Source organism: Macaca fascicularis, chromosome 4 (assembly GCF_037993035.2).
Source record: "Macaca fascicularis isolate 582-1 chromosome 4, T2T-MFA8v1.1".
Classification (NCBI taxonomy): Eukaryota; Metazoa; Chordata; class Mammalia; order Primates; family Cercopithecidae; genus Macaca; species Macaca fascicularis.
Window position 1 is genome coordinate 118,811,711 of NC_088378.1, and position 8,908 is coordinate 118,820,618.

The following is an 8,908-nucleotide window of genomic DNA, read 5'->3' on the forward strand; positions in this document are numbered from 1 at the left end:
CCTGCCCAGCAGTTCTGGGGGAGAACAACCCAGGGCCGGACACTGAGCCCCAGAGGCAGGTTATTGGTTTTTATTCTAGCCGCGCTTCTCAAATTTAATTTTCATATACATACGAATCTCCAGCAGATGGTGTTAAAGACACAGGCTCGCTCACTCAGTAGGCCTGACTCAGGGACTGAGATCCTGTATTTCTAAAAGTGGCTCCCGGGCACCACTGCTGCTGTTCCAAAATCATACTTCCAGAGAATGCCCTGTACTTCTATCGGAAGCAAGTTTGACTGCTTTTCTTTCTTGTGAATGTTGCTGTAATCTGGAGTTGTATGTGTGTATGTAGCATTTTTTGAGTCCTTACTATGTTCAACAGTTTGCACACATTATCTCTTTTCAACCTCATACCAAATGAATTAAGTACTATTAGCCTCATTGTGCAAATAAGGAAACTGAAGCTCAGAGAGATTAAGAAACCTGTTCACGTGAGAGAGAGAGAGAGACCTGAGATTTGAACCTGGGTCTTTTCTCCAGTACCCAGAGCCTAACTCAGATTAATGTGTTCGGGTAAATGTGTTCTTCCACATTTTCAAAAAGATCTTGGGCTTTTTTTTTTTTTTGAGATGGAGTTTTGCTTTTGTTGCCCAGGCTGGAGGGCAATGGCACGATCTCGGCCCACCACAACCTCTGCCTCCCGGGTTCAAGCGGGTTCTCCTCCTTCAGCCTTCCGAGTAGCTGGGATTACAGGCGTGCGCCACCACACCCGGCTAATTTTGTATTTTTACTAGAGATGGGTTTTCTCCATGTTGGTCAGGCTGGTCTCAAACTGACCTCAGGTGATCCACCCGCCTTGGCTTCCCAAAGTGCTGGGATTACAGGCGTGAGCCACTGTGCCCAGCTGCGGGCCTTTTTTTTTTTTTTTTTTTTTTTTTTACTCAAAGGCTCTTCTTCAACTAGCCAAAGGTCATCAGGCTGTCTTCACTGCTTCTCAGCCCACCTTAGATATGTACTCAGGGCTGTGGGTGGGGGAATGCATCCCCACGGCTGGCTCATCTCAGGTGAAGCTGCACACAGGTGAAGTTTTCAAGCCCTGAGAGATGGGAATTAATTTCCAATGTTATAAGACCCATGTGAGGACACACCTGTCGGCCAATATCCGCATCAGAAAAACCAGAGGTGAGGAGATGGGCTTGAGTATCTGCTCATCTTAGCTTCTAAGGTTCTGGACCTTCCATCAGCGGAGTTTTCAGAGTGTTTGCATTTTGGATGAAATCCAGAAAGCACTGCTCCTCCGTTCCCTGCTTCTTCATTTCCCACAGATGAGGTACATACTTACATTGCACCTGTTCTTTTAAGTTTTGACAGTATACTTTTAAACAATCAGAATAATTGGTTTTACTTTTTGAAGCATAAACAAACTTGGTCTTCTATATTACTAAGCTGTGATTTAGCCTAATCTTTGTTGAAATTCATTAGAGGTCAAGGAAAAAGGATTAAAGGACCTGGTTTAGGCCCTTAACTTACAATGCCATGGGGAGGAGAAGCATGAGAGGTCAGACAAACAAATTTATCTCTGTTTGTACTCATTCAGAAAGGCTCTGTTCAATTCTTAATACCATATTGTACTTTCATGAAACACTTGCTTCATTCTGACTTACCTTATAGTAGTCTGAATTTTTCCATGGCAGGAAGTACATCTTATTTATCTTTCAGTGCCCAGAGTACCTACCCTAGTACTTTATCCATCCAGGGGCGGTGGCTCACGCCTCTAATCCCAGCACTTTGTGAGGCTGAGGCGGGCAGATTGCTTGAGGCCAGGAGTTCCAGACCATCCTAGCCAACATGGCAAAACCCCACCTCTACTAAAAATACAAAAATTAGCCAGTCGTGGTGGTACACGCCTGTAATTCCAGCTACTTAGGCGGCTGAGGCACGAGAGTCACTGAACCCAGGAGGTGGAGGTTGCAGTGAGCCGAGATCGTGCCACTGCACTCCAGCCTGTGTGGCAGAGTGGTACTCTGCCTCAAAATAATAAATAAATAAATATAAATAAATAAAAGGAGCTTAATAAATGTTGATGTTGAAAGAAAAGAATAAAAGACTGAACACAGGAATATTATCAAGTTTAGAAACTGGTATCCCAAAGTAGTACATTGACAGTATCCACCATATGTATTGCACAGCCGCTGTGCAATATAGCACAGGGGGATGGATGAAACATGACCTGACCCTGCCTTCCAGGAGTTTGCCACCTCCTCAGAATTTTGCAGTGTAGAATCCAGGGAGAGAAGGTGGCTTTTCCTGGGCATGAGACTGTAAGATGTATGGGGCCCCTTCTCTGCACTCAGCTGTTCTACAAGGAAGAGCTCTGCCTGGGAGGAGCTCGGGGTGGGGAATGGAGTCCTGCTGAGGCTTTTGGACACTCTCTAGTTCAGTCCATTCATCATGCCTCCTGAGAGCCTAGTTTATTTATTTTTATTTATTTATTTTGAGACAGAGTCTGGCTCCATCACCCAGGCTGGAGTGCAGTGGCGCGATCTCGGCTCACTGCAACCTCTGCCTTCCAGGTTCAAGCAATCTGAGTGCCTAATTTAGAATCCCATGGAGCCGAGGCTGAGAGACCAGGTACGGTGACTACTTGGCCAGAGCCAGCTATTTATGGGGCATACAAACACTTGCTGAAATTTTTACAGCAAGTGGTAAGTGCTTATTATTTGAGGTGCTGGCCTTCAAAGTTACATCCTTCTGTCTCCCACTTGCCTGGAGAACATGCAGGGGACAGGCAGGAGTGAAGTGGTGAAAACTATGCTGGCCCAAAGCCGTCACACAAAATGCCAAAATTCACTACCGTAAAGCACCAAACAATGAAAATTCTCCAATTACGCTCATAAATCACAAAATGAAGGCAAAAGTCACTCCAGATCTTTCTTTTAACACACCTTTTATTGCAATACCTCGTCAAATTTACAATAGCTTTAGCTTCCTTTTACAAAATATCGATTGCATTTACAACACACATTTTTCAAAAGACATGGAAAACTAACAGACAAGCTAGTCTTAGTAAAAGACAATCTAGAAAACACTAAATCAGTTTGTAATACCTTTAAAGAGACATGGAGGACTCTATTTGATATAGGTCACAGAGTGCAGCACTTTTTTTTTATTTTTTTTATTTTTTTTAATTTATTTTTTTATTATTATACTTTAAGTTCTAGGGTACATGTACACAATGTGCAGGTTTGTTACATATGTATACATGTGCCATGTTGGTGTGCTGCACCCATTAACTCGTCATTTACATTAGGTATATCTCCTAATGCTATCCCTCCCCCCTCTCCCCACCCCACAACAGGCGCCGGTGTGTGATGTTCCCCTTCTGTGTGCAAGTGATCTCATTGTTCAATTCCCAGAGAACATGTGGTATTTGTTTTTTTGTCCTTGCAACAGTTTGCTGAGAATAATGTCCCTATGAAGGATATGAACTCATCCTTTGGGTTGGTTCCAAGTCTTTGCTATTGTGAGTAGTGCTGCAATAAACATGTGTGTGCACGTGTCTTTATAGCAGCATGATTTATAATCCTTTGGGAATATACCCAATAATGGGATGGCTGGGTCAAATGGTATTTCTAATTCTAGATCCTTAAAGAATCGCTACACTCTCTTCCACAATGGTCGAACTAGTTTGCAGTCCCACCAACAGTGTAAAAGTTTTCCTATTTCTCCACATCCTATCTAGCACCTGTTGTTTCCTGACTTTTTAATGATCGCCAGTCTAACTGGTGTGAGATCGTGTCTCATTGTGGTTTTGATTTACATTTCTCTGATGGCCAGTGATGATGAGCATTTTTTCATGTGTCTGTTGGCTGCATAAATGTCTTCTTTTCAGACATGTTTGTTCATATCCTTTGCCCACTTTTTGATGGGGTTTTCTTTTCTTGTAAATTTGTTTGAGTTCTTTGTGGATTCTGGATATTAGCCCTTTGTCAGATGTGTAGATGGCAAGAATTTTCTCCCATTTTTTAGGTTGCCTGTTCACTCTGATGGTAGTTTCTTTTGCTGTGCCGAAGCTCTTTAGTTTAATTAGATCCCATTTGTCAATTCTTGTTTTTGTTGCCATTGCTTTTGGTGTTTTAGACATGAAGTCCATGCCCCTGCCTATTACCTGAATGGTATTGCCGAGGTTTTCTTCTAGGGTTTTTATGGTTTTAGGTATAATGTTTAAGTCTTTAATCCATCTTGAATTAATTTTTGTATAACGTATAAGGAAGAGATCCAGTTTCAGCTTACATATGGCTAGCCAGTTTTCCTAGCATCATTTGTTAAATAGGGAATCCTTTCCCCATTTCTTGTTTTTGTCAGGTTTGTCAAAGATCAGATGGTTGCAGATGTGTGGTATTATTTCTGAGGGCTCTGTTGTGTTCCATTGGTTTATATCTCTGTTTTGGTACCAGTACCATGCTGTTTTGGTTACTGTAGCCTTGTAGTATACTTTGAAGTCAGGTAGCATGATGCCTCCAGCTTTGTTCTTTTGGCTTAGGATTGTCTTGGCAATGTAGGCTCTTTTTTGGTTCCATATGAACTTTAAGGTAGTTTTTTCCAATTCTGTGAAGAAAGTCATTGGTAGCTTGATGGGGATGGCGTTGAATCTATAAATTGCCTTGGGCAGTATGGCCATTTTCACGATATTGATTCTTCCTATCCATGCAGCACTTATTTTATCTATTGCTTGGTTCCATCCTCAGGCCCCACAATAACGCTTCAGGGTGGGTAGTTCAACCACCACCCCCCATTTTAAAGATTAGGAGACTGAGGCTTAGGTGGAATAAGCTTGTGTCACTATAGTGAGGACTCATACCCCTGAGCCCCCAGAGACCCCTGCCTTTGAAAGAAGGAGATATTAACACTCACTTATCACTTCCATTTGAGAATTGTACTGAACATGGTCCTGTACTTGGCATGGAGCAGATGAACAGGAGTGGATCCACATCTGGGTTTCTCAGTGTTCATTCCCTTGGAGAGGTCAGAGCAGCTGTTAGCCCACATCCAGAAGGTTATGTTCCAAGGAGCAGAGGTTTCCCCTTTCACCCTGTGACTCCTCAGCTCTCCCAAAGGAAAAAATGCATCCCATCTCTAGTACCCAGACTGTTGTCCACTTGTCTGATTTTGCCAGACCCCACTGGTTTATTCCAGCATATCCAAGGGCCCATATCTCTGCATCCCTTTGAATGTTGGCTCTGCAATCCCAGCAAGAAGCTTGCCCTGTTTTTCTCATTTGATAATGGCATTTTGCTGCTGCTCCTATCATCTGGGAGATTTTACTATCACTTGCACAAGGTATAGCCATTGCTATCTCACCATCTTGACCAGGCCTCTGGGACAGACATAATATCTAGAGCTAGATAATCATGACACTCAGTGTTACATTAGGGACCCATCTCCTGTGGGCAGCCCAGAGCTGAGAGTTTTCATTACCAAGAGAATAACTAGAGAGAAGAAGGACCAGCCAGCCTGCATTTTAAGAGACCACTGCCTAGAAACAGCTTTCTGACCGGGAGCGGTGGCTTACACCTGTAATCCCAGCACTGTGGGAGGCCGAGGTGGGCAGATTGCCTGAGCTCAGGAGTTTGAGATGACCCCAGGCAACATGGTGAAACCCTGTCTCTACTAAAATGCCAAAAATTAGCCTCACATGGTGGCGTGCTCCTGTAATCCCAGCTACTTGGGAGGCTGAGGCAGGAGAATTGCTTGAGCCTGGGAGATGGTGGTTGCAGTGAGCCGAGATCACACCACTGTACTCCAGCCTGGGCAACAGAGTGAGACTCTGCCTCAAAAAAAAAAAAAAAAAAAAAGAAAGAACAAAAGAAAAAAGAAACAGAAAGAAACAGCTTTCTGGAGGCTACTAGAAGTGACTTTATCAGGATTCACAGGACAAACCAAAAGGTAACAGTGTCTAACTGGGGGAGCTGAATACAACCACTGTATAGAGGATTTTAACAGTATTTCTTGTGCCCATGTTCTTTCACCCTAGGATTAGTTTCAAATACAATTTGGTCTAATAAAGGTTTTAGTGAGACAGAACCACAGGAATTAAACAGACCAGCCCTCACCAGCTTTACAGATTTATCCCATCTCTCAGAGCAGGTGGAAAGGGAGAGATGGCACTTCCCAAGTGGGCTGCTGATACTGAACTTCAACAGTACTGCTTTATCTTTTTTGTTTTTTGTTTTGTTTTGTTTTGTTTTGTTTTAGAAGGAGTTTTGCTCTTGTCGCCCAGGCTGGATTGCAGTAGTGTGATCTCAGCTCATTGCAACCTCAGCCTCCTGGGTTCAAGTGATTCTTCTGCCTCAGCCTGCTGAATAGCTGGGATTACAGGCACATGCCACCATGCCTGGCTAATTTTTTTATTACTAGTAGAGACTGGGTTTCACCATGTTGGCCAAGTCTCTAACTCCTGACCTCGGGTGATCTGCCCGCCTCAGCAGCCCAAAGTGCTGGGATTATAGGCATGAGCCACTGCACTGGGCCCAGTGCTGCTTTATCTTTCTCAGAAGGCAGCTGGGTGCAGTGAGGCATCACTTGTCAATGGTCCAGTGGCTTTTGCTTTGCTGGTTGCCTGTCACCTGGTCAGTACCTGGAACATGGCCGATTTACAAGGTGACTTTGCCAGTGCTGGAAGCCACCAGGTATGCTGTCCCGTGGTGCTTTTGGTATGTCTGTGAACTCCTTAGCCACCCCGCTTTTGACCTCTAAATGTGTGATAACTCCTTTAGCATCCTGCTTGGGTCACTGCAGGGGGCCAGGGAATTGAAGAATTCTCTCGTTGAGGAGAGATTCACAACAAGGCAGAGTCTCTCCTCTCCCTCTTCTCATGTTTTCTCCACATTCATTTCATTGTAAGGTTCATGTTAAGGTGTATTGGGATTGAGTCACTGAACCACCACATGGTTTCTCTAATCAGGGCATTTGGGTTAGCAAAGTGCCTTTTTATCAGGGTGTCTCCCAAGACAGTAAAGTCATAAATTTTTAGGAAGTTCCTGCAATTTTCAACATGCAATAGCTCAAGAGTCAATGTAAAAAGGACTGAATCTTAATAGCAACTCAATAGAGATGGTGCCCAGAGGGTGACAAGACTGTGGCAAGAAAGGAATAAGTTCACTTTTCTTAGTATCAGACCTCACTCTTGTTAATTGGACTCTACACGTGGCAAGTAACCCACATTTCAGCGACATGACTATGCAATTTTTGCCAAGGGAGGAGTACACTTGTATAACAACTATGATTTTTTTCTGTCTTTCCCAAATCACCTCAAAAACATTTTTCTTCTCACCTACCTGATACTGCCAAGACCAGCTTGGTCAGGGAAACCCTAACCCAGCAGCGCTAGAGGAATTAAAGACACATACACAAAAATATAGAGGGGTGGGGCCAGGCACAGTGGCTCACGCCTGTAATCCCAGCACTTTGGGAAGCCAAGGTGGTCGGATCATGAGGTCAGGCGATCGAGACCATCCTGGCTAACACAGTGAAACCCCATCTCTACTAAAAATACAAAAAAAAATAAAAAATTAGCCGTGCATGGTGGCAGGTGCCTGTAGTCCCAGCTACTCGGGAGGCTGAGGCAGGAGAACGGTGTGAACCCGGGAGGTGGAGCTTGCAGTGAGCTGAGATTGTGCCACTGCACTCCAGCCTGGGCGACAGTGAGACTCCGTCTCAAAAAAAAAAACAAAAAAAGAAAGAAAGAGGTGTGGAGTGGAAAATCAGGAATCTCACAGTCTTCAGAGCTGAGAGCCTCGAACAGAGGTTTACCCACATATTTATTGACAGCAAACCAGTGATAAGCATTGTTTCCATAGATTATAGATTAACTAAAAGTATTCCTTAGGGGAAACAAAGGGATGGGCCAAAATAAAGGGATGGACTCTGGCTAGTTATCTGCAGCAGGAGCGTGTCCTTAAGGCACAGATCGGTCATGCTATTGTTTGTGTTTTAAGAAGGCCTTTAAGTAGTTTTCTGCCCTGGGTGGGCCAGGTGTTCCTTGCCTTCATTCTGGTAAACCCACAACCTTCCAGCGTGGGCATCATGGCCATTATGAACATGTCACAGTGCTGCAGAGATTTTGTTTATGGCCAGTTTTGGGGGCAGTTTATGGCCAGATTTTGGGGGCCTATTGCCAACATGATGCAACAGTCCTAGGACTGGGGCTGCAACTACAAGTGCTGGAAGCAGGGATTTCTAAGCAAGAAACTGTCAGTGTTTTTCAGACCTTATGTCAGAATTCCTAAGGGCCTGATGGGGAAGGGTTGTGCCTTCATCCTGTCTAGCAAAATTGTGGTGAAAGAATGCAGCTATATTGCCTGGTGGTAGAAATAGCTCACTAGTTCTGCACCTATGGAACTGTACCCCACCTTAATGGCAGTCCAACTGAGGAGGAGGCACTTGCTAGACTAGTATTGCTGCTTGCAATCTAGACCAGCACAGTGGCGGTTCTAATGTTCCTCCCAAAGGTGAAAAAGTTTAGGTATTAACGGAGCAGGGGAGAAGTAGCTGAGCGCAAAGGAATGAATAAATCGGTTATAAATGGAGGGAAATCCAACATTACATTAACACCTTGAAAGGGGCTCAGAGCAAGAGATGACATGTCTGTTAGTTCAATTACAACAGATGTCTGAAAGGATGCAGCTATGTTTGTTCCTACTTTTGGAACTGAATGAAAGGAAACCTGCAGGCCCCAGTGACTTCCCTCTAAAGACATTAATACAATATGATGGACTGGACTAATTCTTACTGATTGAATGGGATTCTAGTAATGTGGCAGTAGTTTTTAAATTGTATGTCCTTTTAATGTTCAAACACCTTGGTGTTCAAAGGTCGGGGAGGGTAGACTGTGCTATTGCGAAATACCTATTTGGTCTTCCTCTTA